The following is a 21,408-nucleotide window of genomic DNA, read 5'->3' as shown; positions in this document are numbered from 1 at the left end:
AATCACGAAACCACGGTGGAGTTGTCAGCTTGTGAGAAATCCCTTTGGTTGGTATTTATAATACTGCAATCTAATTAATAAGTCATTTGTTTAGCCTATGTAATTATAATGATTATTGGGTGGAACTGAGTATAGATTCTCTGCACTCCTAAGTGCAAAAACAGTGAAAGCACAAAAGGACTCCTGATCTTAAAACCTCTAAATCAGAGTTAACATTGAAGCCTCTGCTAACTTGAGTCCAGCAGATTTTATGCCATGTGTCATGTGCTGATTTGTAAAAAATGCAGCACCAGTGTCAGGTCATATAGGATGTGCAAAATGCCCGACTTTTCTTACAGCATAAAAGCTCCAAATAGTGCAGCAAAGTCATTCATTGGGCTTTTTTCCCTTTAGCTCCTGCACTATGTAGACTGAGTTAAACCCGCTGTCTGCTGCAGACACTTTACAGTGCAATAATCCTGTTGTGGATGCTTGTAAAGAGTGTATCATGTTTTATTGAGATCACACCTAGATCCTAAATGGTCCTGTGTCAAGAGATTTTGTCTCGTTCCAGCAACCACTTAGGATTAATTTTGTATTTCTATCTGAACACAGCTGCTTATCTCCTTTTAACACCATCTTCAAGGCCTAATGGTTCCCTTGTAATGACACTTATTCCATTAGCTTCAGCACAAAAATACAATTCAAGGCTATCTTTGGTAACACTGAGAAGAAAAAGAGAAAACAAAATCTTACTGTATATAGCCGTGCCACTGCTGATTACTCCCGATGCACCCTCTCATTGACTTCCATTATAAACCTGTCACATTATGGGCTCATGAGTCATAGATTCTGAGGTTCTCAGCTGTGTGTTCCTTTGGGGTTTATCCAAGGTAGTTATTCAAAGGACGTGACTAAGCAGCAAGAGCCATATGAAGGGTTTGAGCCCTGTGTAATTATTGTTTATTTGTGCTTATTTTCATTTAATGGGGGAAGTTAACTTTTACTAACAGCTTGTGCAAACATGCTATGAATGGCCCAGTCATGTAATGGCTTCAATTAAGAATTGTTTATTTGCTTGGGTTATACACAATATGTAAGTTTGACTTCTCACCTGATGTGAACTTATGTTACCTCCCATAACCTTGCCACTGTTGTCTAAACTTGTGGCTCAGCACAGACTTCACTGGGGAAGTTTGTTACTGGCATCTCGTTATTCTTAATCCATCCTCTCCAAAGCCTCTGCTTTTACTCCCAACACCTCTCTTTATGACTGCTGCCTGTCATCCGAGTGTGGGCGTGCAAATCCATTCAACAGGTAGGAGCACAACATTAATTGTGATGTCCCACTCTAAGGATTGGCTTCAGGTGATCCCTGTACACACAGTTCTGTTTCATTTCAGGTTCCTAAACTACACCAGTGTCTGTTTTCTTTGTTGTCTATTCTTTGTCATTTATTTGGGTGCTTGAATTAGACCAGTAATGTGGCAACAGTGCTTATATCGTTCTAGTGTAGAGACATGGGTTGCTGATGAAAAGCTTTCCAGTACAATTTCTTTTTTGCAATTTTGCAATGGTTAAAAAATAAGCTTTTGTGTGACACCTGACTCAGTCTTAATCCACTTGACAGTATAGACATTTCTAGGACACATTACCCCTTTGGATGAGAGAAAGAGAGAAAAGAATTTACCAGACTTTTACTGTCTGGTTTTGGATTTAAAGCCCCCCCCCCCCCCCCCAAAAAAAAAACCACCACCACCACCACACACACACACACACACACACACACACACACACACACACACAATTTCACCCATCAGTTAGGTTTAGTTGACTCACAAGGAGTAATTACATCTCAGCCTGTGAAAACAGTTGTATAACATTCTCTGTCTCCCTTGGAGCTCAGTCAAGCCCCAGAGATGATGTCATCAGCGTCACCTTAGCTTGACTTGCAGCCTTTATGAAGTGTGACCCATGCATATAAGGATTAAAGGGCTGGGGATAAAGGAAATGCACAGGTATACTACAACTTTAAACCTGACTTTAAACCCACCAGCCTTATATTGTGTAGGCTACCCTTGTGCTAGTGAGGGCAACGACACAGGACATCTGGGAGTGTCCTATGCTGCCTCGATTGGAACTGGATTTCTAAAGGTTGAGTCCAAATCAGTCTTTCTCATGTTCTCTAGTTTTTTTCATTGTTCTGCTTGAACGTAATATCAAAACCTTGTATAAAGAATTTTGGGACCCACGATCTTCCAGCAGTGATAAGTAAACCACTGCTGTTTTTCATGACATCCCAAATTCCAATATATCTGTATACATACTGGTTCATAGGTCCATATCAATATATGAATATATCAGCTCTCTTATGTTTGGTAACACAACATCTGGAGCTTCATTTTCATCCAACACTGGAAAGGAACCATTAGTTTACAGTCACCCTGCCCTCCATCCAAGGCTACTTTATTTAAGTGTCATACGTCAGTGTGATTGTGGGAAACTGTGTTCTTGCATCCAATGTCTGTATGTTTTATATACCAATGACAGTACTCTTGTATTGTTTTATATGACATTGACTGAGTTCATTTGTATGTGGGTTTGGTCTGGCTTGCCAGAGGGGCTTTTATAGTTAAAGTTTTATACGCTTTCACTCATAACATTTGTTTTCTCCTTAAACTTTCATTTAAACTCTAATCCTGACAGTTACAGAGGGAATCAAATGTTTTTTTTTAAATGTTTAATTAACAAAATACTGTGCTAAAGAGCTGCAGAAGCTCTGATATGTAGATCCATATGCCACAGCCTAAAGACTTCCTTTTTAGTGTCCCTTTCTGAGGCAGTGAATGTAAAATTAAAAAGCAGACATTCATTACATGTCATGGATCCAGCAGGGAACACCCGCTTTTGCCTTGAGCTACTTCATCATTCAGTGCGCATTAAAGGATCTGGCTATGAAAGGTGGCCATTACTTAAAATCAGTGTTAGCTCAATGTCAACACCTTACGCCATTTCAATCCAAATTATTTTTTAAAGCTCCAGCCTCTGCACCCATCATCTGCCCCTCATTTAAGATGATGTTTTCACTCCATGCTTGGACCTAATTGCCCCATGTAAACGATGTTGCAATTACATACTATAACTACTTGTAAAGCCAAAGACATATTTGTTCAAAAGTTTGCCAGCTTTGGTGGAAAGTGTGACTGAGAAGAAAATTTGCAGGTTATATAAAATGACCCAATTGCTGTTTTCAAAGAGGGATTTTAGACATTTGGGACACTAATAAGTGAGTTGAAGCATGTGCTGTCTGTACATGTCCAGTGAAAATGCCATTAGAAGTCACTTGGATTGATCCTTGAAATTACAGTGGGGAATAATTGAAACTTGGAACGCCCAGTAATCTTTAACCCTCCCGTCCTGTGTTGCGTCTCTAAATATGACTTTCTAAGAATACACAACTGGCTACTAAATTGGCACATAGTACTCCACAGGGAGGAGATGTCACTTCAGTGTCCAGCATACATGGTGGTGATGGATTAATCTGTCAAGCAACATGCTTTCATTGCAAACTGAACCCTCTGATTTTCATGCACTGTTGATCCAAGCTGAATTAACAAATCATACTTTTTGCACACTTAAGGCTTGCCAAAAGTATTCAGTCATTTTGGAATAACAAAGAGGCATACGTGTTTGACTTGTTCATTTATAATGCCAGTGTTGTTCAAACTTCAGTGAAATTTTTCACTTATTCGTGTGTCATCACCTCTATAATTCTGCTGCTGCTATCTTTGGTTGTTGAGTTTCCAGGTATTTTTCTCTGTGAGCAGACAGTTGCAAAGCTCTGAAGTATTTGGGAGTGCTTGGGCAAACTGACAGCAGAGAGCTAGACTGGAACAGGGGTTATTTATGCATCAGGCAGAGGGAAAGGATATTTATTAATGTCAGAATTAAAATGGAACAAACACATTGGAGTTTAGAGGTCAAATAGAAGAGGAGGCCACATCTTAGAGATCTGACACCATTCCCCATCAGAAAAATGCACTTCTGAGCATTGGCCTAATTGACCACTTTTACAAATATTACTGATAATTCTGTGAAGAAATTCAAGCTGCCAGTGTCTACTATGGTTTTATACTTTGTGTTCATGTCTTAACTTGCGCAATCAGTTTCAGATTTAAATAGGATGTTCTATAATGCCTTGCTGATGATTTGTTGATTTGGTGCTATTCCCCTCAGTTACATGTCTTCCTCTCAGGTCTAGAGTTGTGATAGCTTGATGAAAAGAGCCTGATGAAAACTCTGGGATAATATAATTTTTGGTGGGGTGCCATACGGAGCTCTCAGGTTGGTTCACAATCCAGCGAGGGGAAACCTGGCCGGGCTTATGGCTCACAGCTGTGCAGCTGTGAGCACACGCCAATTCATCACTGTCTGCTGTGTGATGAACTTGGCATTTTTGAGCATCTTTACTGTCCTTTGTCTGCAAATAAATATAACTGCCTGCTGGCTATCAGGATCCTCTCTTTTCCAGTTTAGTGTTAGTGCAAGAACAGAAGCTTTAGTTCAGGCAAAAACTTGTGAATCTGTGAATAGAAAACCAAAAAGTATGCTGAACATTATCACGTCATATTTAAAAAAAAAAAAAAAAGCTTGTAGAGAAAGACAGGAAAGCCACATAAAAGACTACAAACATGTTGCAGTTATCCTATGAAGCCAATCAGTGCACTAGAGTCCTACATTCCAAGTTTCATCAAATCAGAGCATTGGTCTCTAAGATTTCACAATTTCCTCAATTTCAAGGTCAGGTAAAGAAAAAAACTATGATCTGTTAATGCAGCTGACAGGCATATCCTAAAGCCCCGGCCCCCCCTCCCCTTCATTTACCTTACACTGACTACAACAGACAGATCCGGTGAGTAAAGAGTGTTTCATTAGAAATGCTTAGATGTTAAGTGCCGTAACAGTTCAGGATGATTGCTGCATAAAGCGTCATCCAGTCTGTTCTGTCTCTTATATTCATGGGAGAAAAAAGTCAGGGTTTTGGCAACAAAAAATATGTCTCTGTTAACTACATTACAACACAAGGCTCATGATCCTTAAACCACTGGCTGCAAACAAACTGATCAGACACACTGAGGGATTTAAAATGATCTAAAGATTATTTGAAAAAAAAAATCACTCTACTATAAGCACAGTCATCTACAAGTGGTGCACGTCGCCTCTGGCTCTCTGGACTCTTGCCCTTTGACCGTGGGGGCTCCGTCTGTGGTCTCCCTCCTTCCTCCTCTGGGGTGTGCACGCAGTTGCCATCAGGATGTGTGGCCTCAGGTCTTCTGAGCTCCTGGGCTGTGGATGGCCTGGGTCCCCTGAGTCCTTCCCTATTTGCCTCTGGATCGCGGGGGGCATGGTTGCAGTTTCTTGCCCTCATTATTGAGTACACTGCATGACAGAGGCGCATACACACACATTACTGCAAACAATAAAATTGTGTGTATATTTATGTGCATGTGTGTGTGTGTGTGTATGTGTGTGTGTGTGTGTGTGTATATCTACTTTTCTTCTTGGCATAAATAACTAAATAAAAAGATAAATAAATAAAAATACAAACATTAACAAGAATAGCCTACATAAAACTTATAGAGCTATTCTTGTAAAAGCAAATATGTTTGGTACATCAGTGCATTCGGATCATCATTCCAATTGCGAAAAATGCCAGACATGACAGGCTTAAAACAAAAAAAAAAAGAAGCAGGAAATTAGAGGTGATCCAGGGTTTTATGTCTTTAAGACAGTTAAAAGCATGAAGGCAGTCCTACAGTTTAACTAACTGGTGTATGTCATCTGGGTTTATGAATAGATACAGCTGGGTATCATAGCAATAAAAATTTATGCTAGACCCTCTAATAATACTGCCTAAGGGAAGCATGTATAATGAAAATAGAACTGATCCTAGCTCGGGACCCTGTGGAACTCCATAATTAACCTTAGTGTGGGAAGAAGACTACATGAACAAACTAGAGTCTAGTAGATAGATATGATTCAAACCACTGCAGTGCAGTACTTTTAATACCTACAGCATGCTCTAATATCTGTAATAAAATACTATGGTCAGCAGTACTGAATGTTGCACTGAGGTCTAGCAGGACAAGCACAGATATGAGCCCACTGTCAGATGCCACAAGAAGATCTTTTGTAACTTTCACTCATGTTGTTTCTGTACTGTGATGAATTCTGAAACTTGACTGAAACTCTTCAAATAAACAATTCCTCTACAGATGATCAGTTAGCTGTTTTACAACTACTCTTTCCAGAATTCTTTTAAATAGAGCAACAAACTCTTTTTCCAGGCTAAAGGAAATCTTTTAAATTAACAAAATGCAATTTATATCCAGCTTATGGGTTATCTGCCTTAAGTTGCACATTCGTAAGTTATGCCAGAGAGTCAAGCGCATCTGATTTGAGGCTTTCTTTGTCAAATGACACATAATATCCAGCCTTGTACACAGTGAGGATGTAAAATTATTAATGAGCTATCAACCTCTGTGGGAGTAGAATTTAGATAGGTGCTCTGCATTGCTTTGGCACATGACATTGAAAATAACTGTGGAGGAATTATATCTTTGAACTTACAGTACTTTCACAAAGGTACATATGGTAAGGAAATTTATTCTCCACTGCTGTATAATCAATCACATTAAATTTAAATGTTATTAAAAAATGAGCAGACAAAAGATATTTTTCAGGGAATACTGTTACTTATTATATATATATATATATATATATATATATATATATATATATATATATATATATATATATATATATATATATATATATATATATATATAATAAGGTTTTGTCAGTTTTCAGAGCATTAGTTTAAGTTTAGTTTTCGTCAGTTTTATTTATTTTCAAACTTTGTCAGGTGCAAGAGTGATTATTGTGTAATAATAACTCGACAAAAGATACCGTTTAAAAATTTGCATTCAACAACCAACTGTTCACAAAATAGCAGCACTACGTGTTTAATGTGTGTAATATTAAGGAAACACATGAACATCAACAAGGAGAAACATAAAGAAAAACATGAACTCCAAAACTGAATAAACTCTATAACAAACTTCAGCGTCAGTGCAGTACACGTGGTGTAAAACATCAGAACACAGCAAATGTTGGACAAAAACAATCTGAACTCTTTGAAGGAATCAAAGCTCAAATCCAGCTGCATCCTGATGTTCTCACCACATGAAGCTGCTTCTGGTTTGGAGCTGCTCGGAGAGCTAGCTTTGCGGCCTCTGTACACAACCTACTTAAGTGGCCGACCATTTATGCTTGTGTAGCTGGATTGTGTGTGTTAATTACCTTGCGGTCGCGTTCTGGTGTTTTATATGCGGTGCTGGCTGGGACTTTTGTGGTCCTCGCTCTTTGTGCGCAGTTTTTTGGCTGCAAACACATTTGTCCCTGTTTGTCCACTTTCATCCATTCCGATAGTTTCAGCAGTCTCCCTCCAGGGATTTGCTGATATTTGTGAGTCCTTATATTGATACTTTGATTATTTGATTTGATTTGATTATTCCTGATTGTTATTCTCTCACTGATAAATTCAAACACTGCAGCAAAATGTAGCCAGAAACGCACAAGGACTGAACAGGTTAATCACAGCCTTGTGGGCTGTGTGGACACGACATGTAGTTCGATTTCTCCGGAGGCGCACGTCAGGTTACGTTGAAGGATCTCGGCAGACCGCTGCCATTACTTTGCGGACCGATGCGGTGAGCACGCACACAGTTGCCCGATGGCGCTCCCAGCTTAAACTGTTAGAGCGGAAAAAAATGATTTCATATGAATCCACAAGGGGTTTTTTTTAAATAAAATTATGGAAAAAAAGGTCATTTTTATATATAATTTCTGTTAGTTTTAGTTAGTTTTGTAAACTCACAATACTGTTTTTTGTTTTTAATTATAGATTTTATTTATTTCAGTTAATGAAAATGTTTTTTTCAGTTTCAGTTTTCATTATTTAGTTTGTTTTCGTTAACTATAATAACCCTGTTTGTTACAAAGTTTACCAGCCGGCAGGAACCAGCTTGGTGGTATCGCGTGGTATAGCCAAACTCGCATGCAATTGGTCAGTGGGTTTCCTTGGATGCTTCACTACTACCGTAAGGACTGTAAAAGCTGCGCCGGTAAACCAGAAAGCGCTCAACAAGATTTTAATTAAGTGGTTATTTCTGTTTTGGTATTAGGTTCGGGTCCGCTTGAGACATCATTTCGGTCCGGATCCGGACCGAGGTCCGCCTATTGGTGATGGCTGATCTAAATGGATGTTAAAATCACCCTCTATAATTATTTTATCTGAACTGGGCACTAAATCAAATAAAAAGTCTGAGAAATCAGATAGAAACAATAAATAAGTCTAAGACTCAGACTTTGAAATTAATTAAAACTCTCTCTGGGTCTCAGGAAAATTGTTGCTACTCCTCCTCTTCAGCCTGTACTTTGAGGATTCTGACAATTAGTATGCTGGGGGGTATTGATTAAACTAACATATATACTAAATATATATACTAAACAGAGACAAGGGGGTTGAATGTCTTCTCCAAGTCCACAAAATAGTTGGGCAAACTCCCACACACCCTCCAATGTCCTTAAGAAGATAAAGACCTGGTCCAGTCTTCCATGGTCAGGGCAAAAAGCACATTGTTCCTCCTGAATCCGAGTTATGACCACTGGGTAGACTCTCCTCTCATGTACCCTGGCATAGACTGTCCCGGGAGGCTGGAACACACTCTCTGGTTCCCCTTCTTTAAAAGGGGAACCACCACTTCGGTCTGCCAGTCCAGAGGTATTGTCCCCAACTTCCATGCAACATTGCAAAGGCATGTCAAAGAAGACAGTCCGACAGTATCTAGAGCCCTGAGAAACTCAGGATGAATCTCATCCACCGCAGGGGCCCTTCCACCAAGCAGTTGTTTGAACTACTTTAGTGACCTCACCTTCAGTGATTGATGAGTTGTCCCCCTCATCCTCAGGCTCTGTTTCCACTGGAGAAAGCGTGTCAGCGGGGCTGAGGAGATCCTTCAAATATTCCTTCCACTAGCTAATTATATCTTGTTTCAATGCTGACCGAGTCTTGCTTCATGGCCTCACCCACAGCCAAGGTTTTGCTTCAGCTACTGCCAGAGCCACACTCTGCTTGGCCTGTCAGTACCTGCAGGCTCCTTCCAAAAAGACAACTTCTTCAACTTGACGGCTTCCTTCACCTCCAGTGCCCACAATCAGGCTTGAGGATTGCTGCCACAATGGGCACCAACTACCCTGCAACCACAGCTCTGTGCAGCTACCTCTGCAATCTAGGTAGGGAACACGGTCCGTTTAGACTCAATGTCCTCAACCTCCCTCTGTTGAATTTCTGCCAGATGTTGGAATCGAAGATCTTGCGGACCCAGACCTCTGCTAGACATTCCCAATGCATCCTCACTATACACTTGGGCATGTGAGGCCTTCCAACATCCTTCCACTCCACTTGATCCAACTCACCACAAGGTAGTGATCAGCTGACACCACTTGATCCAAGTGTCACCCAAGTGTCCACAACATGCTGCCAAAGATCTGACGATATGAATATAAAATCAATCATGGACCTGTGACATAGGGTGTCCTGATACAACATACACTTATTAACAGCCTTAAGCTTCAACATGGTGTTTGGTATGGACAAACTGTAGTTACCACAGAAATCCAATAACAGAACACCACACGGGCTGGAATCAGGCAGGCTATTCCTCCCAATCATGCCCCTCCAGGTCTCACTGTCATTGCCCACATGAGCACCGAAGTACCCCAGTAAGTCCAAAAAAATAAAAATAAAAAATCCTCGAAGAACCCACCTATTTCATAAGAGGTAACTTTTGAAAGTGTGGGTGTCAAAGTGCATGCATCTACAGTCACAAAAAGAATACATATGATATGTGACCTGCATGGGAAGAGTGCCAGGAAAAAGCCTTTTTGTTCCATGAAGAACACTAAGGAGAACTACTTTTGTTGAAGAACACAGACGCAAAGACATAAAATAATGTGCTCTGGACAGACAAATCCAAGAGTTGTTTGGCCAGAGTAGCAGCAGACATATCTGGCATACCCCAAAGACAACTTTTCAGGAGACCACTTGTGAAGCCTAGATTTGACAATTTGGGGTTCCTTTACTGCCTCAAGGACTAGGTGGCTCACGGTCATTGATTTAACTATGAATACTAAAGAGAACTTGAGAACAATATGAGACCACATGTCCAAAAGTTGCAGCTTAACCAGAAGTGGACATTTCAAAAAGATAAAAATATTAAGTGTACCAGCAAATCCACCAAGAAATGCCTTGAAAAAAAAACAAGTGGAGGATTTTGGAATGGCCTAAACAAAACCTAACTTTGAATACCAATGAAATGTTGTGTGGGGATTTGAAAACAGATAGTTCATGAAGGAAAACCCTCATATATCTTGCAACTGAAAGAATATTTTTGAAGGAGTGGTAAAAAATGAATAAAAAATACTGCAAACCAGAGAGCAGCAGAGACTGAAAGATGATTACATGAGTCTCAAATTGGTTTCATCCAAAACCATCCAAAGACCCACACTTTTTTTCACATCTTGGCACATGTGATTATGCAGGTGAACAATAGTGGGTCACAACCACCTCCAGGGGACAACCCCCACTGGGGTTTAAATACCTGGATCTCTCCATCTTTTGGCTTGAGAACTGAAGAAGACTTTTGGATGAGAGCTGAAAGATCTTCAAGAAACTTCAGAGACTAGTTTTATGCATATTCACCACACTTAAATGTTTCAGATTATCAAGCAGATTTTAATATTACACAAAGTTAACCCAGGTAAATAGAAAATACAGTTTTAAATTATGATTTATTATTTCCATTTATTAGGGAAAAATATGATCCAAACCTACGTTGCCCAGTGTGAAAAAAATTACTGTCCCATAAACCTAATAACTGGTTGTGCCATCAGCAAGACATGCAATAAAGTGTATGTGATAACTGGAAAATGAGTCTTTCACATTGTTATGGACAAATTTTGGCCCACTCTTTTTTTGCAGAATTGCTTTAATTCAGCCACATTGAAAGGATTTTCTATTATGAATAGCCTGTTTAAAGTCATGCCAAAGCACCCCAATTTGATTTAACTCCGGACTTTGACTTGGCCACTCCAAAACCTTCATTTTGTTTTATTTTAGCCATTCAGAGGTGCACTTGCTGGTGTGTCTCGGATCATTGTCCTGCTGTATAACCCAAGTGTGACTGAGCTTCAGAGCAGGAACTGATGGCTAAACATTCTCCTTGGGGATTTTATGGTAAAGAGCAGAATTCATGGTTCTATTACTTTTTCACACAGGGCCAGGTAGGTTTGGATAGATTTTTCTTTTCCTCTTAATAAATGAAATAATCATTTAAAAGAATTGCATTTTGTACTCACATGTGTTATCTTTGTCTAATATTAAAATATGTTTGATGAGCTGAACCATTTAAGTGTGACAAATATACAAAAAATTAAGAAATCAAGAAGGGGCAAATACTTTTTCTGCTGGTGCTGCATTATTGTGTGCTCATTACAGAAAACAGAAAAGAAAATTTTGCTTTCTCAAACTCAATTGCTGTTAGCATGAGAACGGTTTCTGCTCATAATTAAACTTTTGAGTGTACGAAAACTGAATTACTCACTAAGAACTAGGACACAAATGTGGCTTTTTCAGCAGGTTTTGAATTTACATGTAGCTGTGCCTTTAAGCTTCCTGTTAAAAAATGCTTTATAATTGTAATTAATTTATATGGATGGTCTGAAATTACAACAAAGGCATTGCCCCCTCCCCCCTTTTTGTTTTTTAATTATTATTATCTTTTAATCTGACCCAGACATTGTGGTATTTACCCACTCAATTTTCTGTTTATTTGTTGTCATGCCAGGTTGTTATTTACACTTTATGGAAGGCAACGTCAGGATTCATTAGTGTCATGAGAGCCCCTTTTAAAGCGTCTTCAAAAAACACTGAGAAATGCAAGTGGATGAGAGGACAGCATGCAAAGAAGTGTGAGAAGGAAATGGGTGCAGGGAGGGAAGCCACTGAGCAAACAGCAAGCTAACACCACATGCAAGACTCGCTCCAACAGGCCTGATGGTTTGAGCGTGCTGTAATGATATACTGTAAAAGCTAATTTAGTGATTGAGAACAGAAGCCGTGTTCACCCCCCAGTCCTCAGCTAACAGAGAGCACTGCCGTCTGTTTGGATAGAGCTCTAAGAGGTTGTTGTGCACACGCATGTTTTTGATGGCAGCATCAGCAAGTGAACCACTGCTGCTGCTGCCGCTGCTGTGCAACAGTTTGTGATTTCTATATTAAAAGTGCACTTTAGACACTGGAGGGGACAGAAAGCCACTTCTAATATTTGGAAGGAATTTTTATTGTTCATTATTTTCTTTTATGAAATATTGCAGCAGAACGCCTGGGGAGATGTGGGATATTAAAAAAAAAAAACTTCAGAAGACCAGTTGCATTTTAAAACAATTAAGCTGGTATCACAATACATGGCACAATCTAAAAGGGCTGCATGAGCATATAAATAAGCGATATATGTTTACTGCTCACCCAGAATGAGGACAGACAAATTTCACAAGTGCAGAAATGATATTTCCACCCATAAGCCTTATGTAATGTGCAATAAAGTACACAACTGTGGTTGCATCCATCACTCCCACCTATGGGAAACATCTGTTGGAGTGTGTAGAGACAGGGTGAAGGTTAGTCCAATGGTGAGACATTCCAGTCGGGATACAAGGGTGTGGTAGATGCTAGGGCCCACATGCACCCTCAAAACAGGAGCGACAACAGAAGGGATATCCCTCCACTATTTCCATCCATTCTGTGAAGCGATGAGAAGCATGGGATCTTGAATGGTGACCAGAAAGGCCAGAACCGGTCATAATTGCTGTCCCTGCTGAGGCGTGGAGGCGTAACCTCTCATTTCCCTTGAATAATGTCCCTGTTTTTTGGACTGCAAGCCAAAGAAAGTGGCAGTTTCTTTCACAGAGGGTTTGTGGCTCAACTAATACACTCAGCTGCGGCTTTATGACCGATGAGCTTGAGGGCCAGGCTCCCAAAACTACTACATCCTCTCAGCCTCACCCCTGTGCTCCACAAGGTTCAACATCAGGTTCTAACAAACCTTCAGAGATTCCTCTCAGAGTGTTTCTGACTAATTCTAGCAAAGACCCTGAGCATAAAAGTGATTCAGGAAAAGTCTCAGAGAAACTCTGAACAAGAAACTTCCATAGTGGAGTTGTGAGGTTGACTGTATTGGGAGGTATGGGACATCATTTAAAAACGTGTGATTTGTTTTTTTTAGCCATAATGGTTAAAACATGCAATTTTAGTCAGAATGGAAACAGACTGTGAAGTGAAAATGTTAGATCTAATCGCAGGCATATGACAACCCACAAACATGGGCCGGGACCTTTTAAAAGAGATGGTGGCAAATGTTTGGAGAATTCTGAAACAGCAAACATGGTTGGTTCTTTTGGGGTACGTTCAGCAACCTTTTTAAATGTTTTCTATTTTTATTTAACACATCAGATACGATTAAATTTATACCTGCAGTTTTTATAGTACAACCCATTGATTCTTTTTTTTTTTTTAAGTTGGCTTTATAAGGAGATTTGCTTCAGACAGTGCCTGATGTCTAATTTTGACTACTGCACTCATTGACAGTAGCAATATGTAGGCCAAAAAAAAAAGAGCTGATAGAAATGAAATAAAATAAAATGTCTGTATGAGTAGAAGAAATAGCCACACAAGAAAACATGTTTCCCTTTTTGTTTGCTTAAGAAATTAAATGAACTTCATTTAAACATTTCTTGAGAATCAGCCTTGACATTTGTTCATGTTGCAGAAGCCCTAAAGCTTGCCGCATGGAATTAAAAAAAACAGTAATCACTGTGAGTTTATTTGCTCTGACTGGTCTAGAGACAGTGGCTGCCTTCATCTCCTACTTTTTGTGTTTTTTGGGGAGGAAGTTGCTTCTTTTGGGTAATAAGCTCACTCATCCACTCTTCCTTCATTTTTGCTCTTCCAGTGACCCCCACAAACAGCTGGGAATGTTTAAACTTCAAAGAGCAATGACGATTTTCGACCACATATTTTCAATGTTTTGCTAATTTTCAATTTTTGCACGTGGCTGATATTAATGATGGAAGTCCCATGAGATTTTGTGGCAGCCCTTTGTGGTTGAGTGCCGAGCATCCAAGCTAACTGGGACCAGGACGGCAGGGATCAGAGAAGCTGAGAAACAAGTGAGAGGCGATGGAAGCCAACAGTCTTTTACTGCAAGACTGTTGAGCTTGACATGGTCTGTTTATAAGAAACAGGAACAGATGACAAAAGGCTCAGACGGGCCCAGATGAGCTGCAATCAGCCGCACTCACACAACATTACTATTGCAATGTCTAAATGATGTATGTAGTGGAAAAAAAAAAAAAAAAGACTGGATTATTATTACGGAAATATCCTTTAAAATAAACTCAGCAACAAAAGCAGACAAAACAAACAACAAAAACTACTTTTGGGGAAAAAGCTCAGCATTTTTCACAAAAATCCTTCATTAGATTGTTTTATAGCTGTTGTTGACTTCAGGCCAATGCAACTGCTTTGCTACAGAGATGATCCCAACTGGCCAAATATCTACAACCTTCTAGTTTTTACTGACAAAAATAATGAGCTTGTTTATAAAATATTTTTACTATTTATTGTAATAGCCCTACAAAATCTGAAAATACTGTAAGCAAACGGTGGAAAATTATAATTTCAATTCAGTCTGGTACTTAATTTCTGAGGTTGAGAAACAACACACTATTGTGTTCCTAACTGTTATAGACATTTCTTATCCACTTATGGTAGAAGTGCTTGAATTTATATGTTCATATTTTTCTAGGGTACTTATGCAGAACATTTTTAAAGATTCCACACAACCAATAGTCAGTTATTTTGTTTCTCTAAGTGACTCTTGCAGGGTTTTGTGTTTTTGGTGCATGGATGTGTTCATATTAAGTACAGAGGTATACAAAACCAAGCAGATGTGGGTATTGTTTGGACCTCGTGGTCTCTTTTTGCTCATTTACTGCAGAGAAGGTAGCTTCAAAGAGTTTTACTCTCAACAATGTATGACACATCTGGAAAAAGAAGAATCATGAGAAAGTCACATTTATTTTTATCACCATATCCAAGTGGAGACAGTCTGAGATCGAGAAGAGGGCTTCCACAAGTGTTTTGTGAACTCCTGATGAGGTGACTGATGTAAACTAAGACCACGGGATCAAATTTCCCTAAAGTGGAAACAAAAAGGCAAACAAATACACACTCATCAATCAAGATAAAGCATTTTATTTGAAACTTCTCAAATAAATCAATACAGCATATTTGAAAGATTTATGGTATTTATATTTGTAATATTCTGCTCATACAATGTATGTTAAACACTTCTTAAACATTTCAGTGAACAGTTTCAGTGAACCACAAGACAGAAGATAACAGTTAACGTAACGTAAACAGTACTGATACTAATAAAGGACTGTACAAAAGGTATTAGCAGGGAAGATGCGACCAGAAACGGGGAGACAGTAGTAGTTGTATTTAAAAGAGGGTAAACTTATTATCTTATTTCTTGCCTTACTTTTGTATATTTTTTTATTCTCTTCTTGCAAAACTGTCTGTAATAGGCTGAATACTTGTAAAATGGATACAGTACGTGTTTTGGATGAAACTGCATGCTGCCTTAAACAGCTTTCAGAAGCTGTGGCTCATTAAAATACCTTTAGAAGGGATTTAAGAGAATGAGCATGTCAGTTCTGTATGATAAGAACATTTATGTGGTGTTAACCCGTAACATAATGTTCCACCAAACCAGCTTTAATATGTGTGAAGTGAAAATATTAGGAAACAGCAACAGCCCAAAGGCAGCGTGTTCCCTCAGTCAGTGACAGGATTACTTCCTGTAATGAATTAAAATAAAGCTAAAATGGCTGGAAGTTCACACTATTTGTTATCTTTATCATTGTTTTGGCAAATACTAATTTCACTCCTAAAGTATATTTTGGGCTTTTGTTCACCAAGACAGGCTGCTATTGGGGGGAGAATATAGATATTTTTTTTTCCTGTCAATTAAACAGTCCAAACAAAATGTTATAACACTATAAAAGCTTACATCCCTACCCTGATCATTTTTGTAAAGTCCCTCTTGAATATCCAGGGGTGGTGCTGTGATCAGTATTTAAGTGAATAACTCAGCATTCCTGTTAACCATGAACAGTAGTCGGATGTTGCGCACACAGGCAGCAGCAGCTTCCTGAAGCTCCTCGTCAGTGGAGCCGATCATGTGGATCAGTGGCTGTGGGAATACACAGGACAGAGCTTACAGCCAGCAGCAGGAATATATTCCAAACAAATCCCATTTCCTAAAAAGGTGTTTCTCAAAAGTGAATTAAAACAGTAGAAAAGCATTAAGTGGACCACTTCCAGTGGACTATTACATCGTTGGAAAAACATCCAGTGGATTAATACACCTTTGGAAAAACATCCACTGGAGTAATCCAACTTTGAAAAAAAAAAATACATCCAGGGCCCATATAAATAATTTCCTCCTAATATTTCCATGTCAGCAGGAATCTCTGCAAACTACCACTGACCAGTGGTGGCTGCAAAGCAGTGGCTGTGCTATGACTGTCTCCATCGGCACGTGCATATTTTCCCCCAAACCATGCCTCAGCAGAGAGGTTACAGCTCCATGTGCACATGCTTCTGTAAGTTTGTTCACATGCAAGTTGTGCAGGATAGACCCGACATTAAAAACCTGAGCAAGAACCACACCATTCGAAAGCCTTTCCGGCACTCCAAAGGTCAGATTATATCCGACTATTAGTGGCTTGTATAATGGATCTCGTTAGATCTTATTGCAGAACAAGGTTTTGAGCTTGGAAGTTTGGAAGCTTCTTTTTTTCTTATATAAAATTAGACATTTAAAATATTTTTGGATGTTCAAAGAGTTATTATTGCTTATTATACTAAGCAAAAAGGAACAAACTGGATATATAGAATACCACAGAGTGGCATTTTTTTTTCCCACTGTCGTATGTGCAGTAAAATCACTACATTATGTTTGTGGGCAGCTGTGGGGCTGAATCAAAATAAAAGTACATCTAAGCATAAATACTCTGGCTCAGTGGATGAATCTAGATTTGGACAATGTGTGCTATGTGGTTAAATCACAATGGTATACCACTGAGGTTTCCTGAGACACGCTTCTAATTATTCCAGATAGGCTTGTTTATATAGATAAAGAACCAATGGCAACATTACATCCCTCAGCTAAGCACTTAAGGACTCCCTGCTCCTAAATGGAATGAAGCCTTGATGAATACACTGCTGAGAAGTCTGAGGCACTTTTAAGGTCCATATATATAAAGCCTTGGTCTCTGGTGCATTTTGAAAAAAAGATTTCTTTAACAAACAGTGTGTAGCAGCAGGCTTAAGTGTTGTGTTTGGACACCATCTGGATTTTCCCCCTGATTTCATATGCCACGTCCCTGTTGATAGGGAGCAGCACAGAGGTCAATATCTAGACTGTCACTGTCCAAAGGAAATGATCCAAGAACCAATCAACCTTACAAGCTTCTGGCTAATCTCCATCTGCTCAAGTTCTTTCTCCTCTTGTCTGCCTCTTACTCAAAACTCAAGCAAGCAGAGCTTAATTTTTATAGCTTAATTTATATTTCATTCCAGGTGGAAGCTCAGCCCTTATAACTGCAAACCCAAATCTGTTTTCCTCCCAGGTTACCATTGTGTTTATAATGCATGTCAAAGCATGCGGTATAAACACATTCTGACCTTTCTCTGTGTTACGTGCAAACATAAGACGCCACTCCACACATCACTGTGGTTAGCAAAGAAGCAGAGACAAGGCATTCCCAGGATTTTCAAGGCAAAGACAAACAGTGAAAGGAAAACATGAAAGATGAGGTGAGCCAGTTTGTGGATAGGAGCACGAAAAGGCTATGAACTTACAATACAAGTCCAGTTAAAAACCGAGAGACTGCTGCTTTCCCTGTACTTATAACCACATCATTTTGTGGAAAAGGCAGTCCAAGATGTCAATTCCTCCCAATTAACTAGTGTCGAGGAGTGTGTGTGAAACATGTGCCCTCCAGTTTTATGTGATTTTTAAATAGCATCCAAAACACCTCCAAAAGCAAACTTACATCCACAGAAAACATACAGCTCACTAAACAAGTCTCTTTTGTGAAAAGAGAGGATGCCTGAGAAGTGCCAGAGGCAACATTTTTGCCAACATCATGGCATGTTATTCAGACTTTGCCAAAAAAGGTCTCCTGAAGAGCACAGCTTGGATAAGATAAGCTTGTCTCTCTTTACTGCCCTTCTTTCTCACTCACTCTTTCCTTCCCAGCTGAGATCTTGAGGAATATAATACACCACTTGTTAGATATTCCCTGACTGTGGCAACATGAACACTTGGTCCACATTTAAAAACTGAATCATGAGCTTTTTGCACTTCAGAGAGCTCCAGTGAGTCCTGACCTCCATGAACGGAGCTGGGGAACCGTGCTCCCCCTTCCCCAGATGAGGTGTGGGAGGAGCAGGCGTGCAGTCTGGGAGGGCTGCACATATTGTTGCATGTGTATGCACATTCTATCACCCATGGAGGTGTCATGGTGTTAAGTGTGCTCTGCTGGAAGGTGCCTGCCTGTGGGATCTGAGGCTCAAATTCCCCTGTGCCAGGTGTACCAGACCTTACAGCTTCACCAGCATCCCCCAAACGACCATTCCTTCACTGAAGAGGCAAACGGCACAAACAGACAGCACTGTTTTCCTGAGCTGAGAGGAAGCGGGTAGGGAAGTCAAGGTAAATAACATTCCCTGCAGCCTCCAGTGAGCCAGAGACTGTTAAGCTGCTTTTTCTGTGTCTCCAAAGAGCAAGAGGAAAGTCAGGGAGGGCACTCTTGAAATTCTTCACTTTCAGGGCAGACGTTTCATTTTGAATCCTTAGCCTGAAGAACACAACATGAAGGGTGGAGGCTTAAGTCAAGTGCCCTAAAACATTTCACTCCACGGCTGTCAAAAACACGTCAGTCATAACAAAACACGGGCCTGTGTCATCGGCTCACCACACCCACAAAAAAGCATGTTTCACACAAACCAGGAGGAAACTGCAGAAGTAAACCTGTGATTCTCAGCTTGGATTTATTTTGACCCCCACAGCCATGCTGCACACTTTCACTGAAAAAAAAAACAAAAAAACTGTGAGCATGTAAGAGGAAAAAAATGAAAACACTCGCCGTGCGGGTGAAGAAGTGCACTCATGGCAACAAAAGTGCAAACGTTTTTCTCATTTAGATTAGTAAAAGCCTTAAAATACTACATACCAGGACCTGGCAAATGCAACGCTTTGGAATGCTTTCAGTTGAAAATTACCAATAATTACCAGTCGCATTTTGTAATTTTCATCAATTTACTTCACAAAGCTTTTCTTATGAAAGAGCCTCTTTAGTACAAATAGCTGGCTGAAGCTGTCTACAAGGATTTATGGTTTCAGCAAACAATCCCCAGTCCCTTGGAAGCAATGTAAAGCACAGGGTGAAAGCATGTTGATTCTACATATGACACAAAATGAAGCACATCCCATATGAAACTGTGAGATACCAAGAGGGGATGTCAAATCATATGGTGAGGGTGATTCATCTCTCTTTATGTTGGTCTGAGAGAAAACACCTGAATTCCTTTTCTTAAACAACGTCTAATTTGATCCAGCACGTTCAACAAAAATAAATAAAATACGAAATTAGCTAACATGCTTTAAACTCGTTTACTTAAAATATTTCACATTTGGAGTAAAGTAAATAAATTAGAGGCCTTTTTTTTTTTTCTTTTTTGGGGTTAAGACAGAGTAAAAACAGAAGGATGGGTCACTAATGTGTTTTCCAGTGTGAAATACATTCTTCTCAGTGCTTAATTTCCCTTGTGAATCTTAAAGGACTGGTCCATACACCATGAAGTGAAGTAGAAGAGACTTTTGCTTATTTGAAACTGTACACTGCACATGTTTTGAGAGCTTCTCAAAGGCACAGAAAAACTCTTTGAAATACAGTTGCAATAATACAAGAGGCAAACCAGAATTTTACACATGGCCATAAATTAAAAACAGACCCCTGCACCAATAAATCGATAAACCCCCTCCAGCTCATTCGGAACCATTAGAGATATTGTTTTAACACATTCTTTCTAGCAGCTGCCTGTGTATCATGAAGCGCAGTATTGCAGTGCGCATTCAGTGCTGAAGATTGACAAGCTCCCACACTGTAATGTTTCCTTGGGGTCGCTCAGGTAAGTATCAGCCTCCCATGTCCAGACTGGCTAAGACCACGGCCACACTGAACAATGAGGCTGCCTGTGCTGTGTTTCCATGTCTGAGATTAAGAACAAATGCAATGCTGGTGCAGTTATGTGGCCTTTGGTAATTAAGCTCTTTAAAAGTCCAAAAATACATTATGGAGTAGTGTTGCAACTCTTAACTGGTACATTAATAAGGGCAAACATAGAGACAGATTAAAAAGGGTGGTATTTCTTGAATTATACACATACATACACCCATTTTCTCACACTAGAATGTCAAATATAGACACACACGCACACTGAGAGCAAAAAAAAAAAAAAGAGGGTTTGTCCAGTTTTTCTCGTGGCTTGAACTACAAAAAGCATTCAGCTTAACAACTTTTGCAAATTGGACATAACTTGTACGGAACACCCACTGTTGAGTCCAGCTAACCACTTATGGCTAGTGTTGAACCACATACACAGTAACAGCAAATCAAGCTAAAGCAGACCATTTAATGAACATGGGAAAAATATCTGGCTGCAATGGCATAACTACTTCATTCATTCATATATATATATATATATATATATATAATATATATATATCTCACAGTTGTTATTTAGTGGGATTGAAAGTCATAGCCACAAAGAGATTTATCATGTGGAAATCACTCTGTGAAACATGATTGAATTAGAGGGGAACATAGCAGTGTTTTCCCAAAATGCTGAACTATGGGTATGATCATCTGTGACAAGACATCAGTTACAGTGTAATCTTAATACAGAATCTCTGCATCACTTGCAGAGATAAACATAAACAGTCTTTGGAGCTGAGCATGGAAACAGCCCGACAGGCTCAAACGTTAGACAAAACAATGCTTGTTCCTTTTTGGAAGCGGACTGCACTACTGCCACAATGAGGAAAGCTGGCGGATGTAGCCTGACAGAGGAGAAAAACTTGACCATAAAAAAACATTGTTCTCTGTAAGTCT

At 39.5% G+C, this 21,408-nt stretch overlaps 1 pseudogene; it reads right to left on the bottom strand.

Moving 5' to 3' along the window:
* Nucleotides 1–16,301: 16,301 nt before the first annotated feature.
* Nucleotides 16,302–21,408, bottom strand: part of LOC115799913 (armadillo repeat-containing protein 4-like) — an 84,880-nt pseudogene continuing 79,773 nt past the window's right edge.

The sequence above is a fragment of the Archocentrus centrarchus genome, chromosome 20 (assembly GCF_007364275.1).
Source record: "Archocentrus centrarchus isolate MPI-CPG fArcCen1 chromosome 20, fArcCen1, whole genome shotgun sequence".
NCBI lineage: Eukaryota > Metazoa > Chordata > Actinopteri > Cichliformes > Cichlidae > Archocentrus > Archocentrus centrarchus.
Note: the sequence above shows the minus strand (reverse complement) of the source record. Positions and strands in the feature narration are given on the sequence as shown.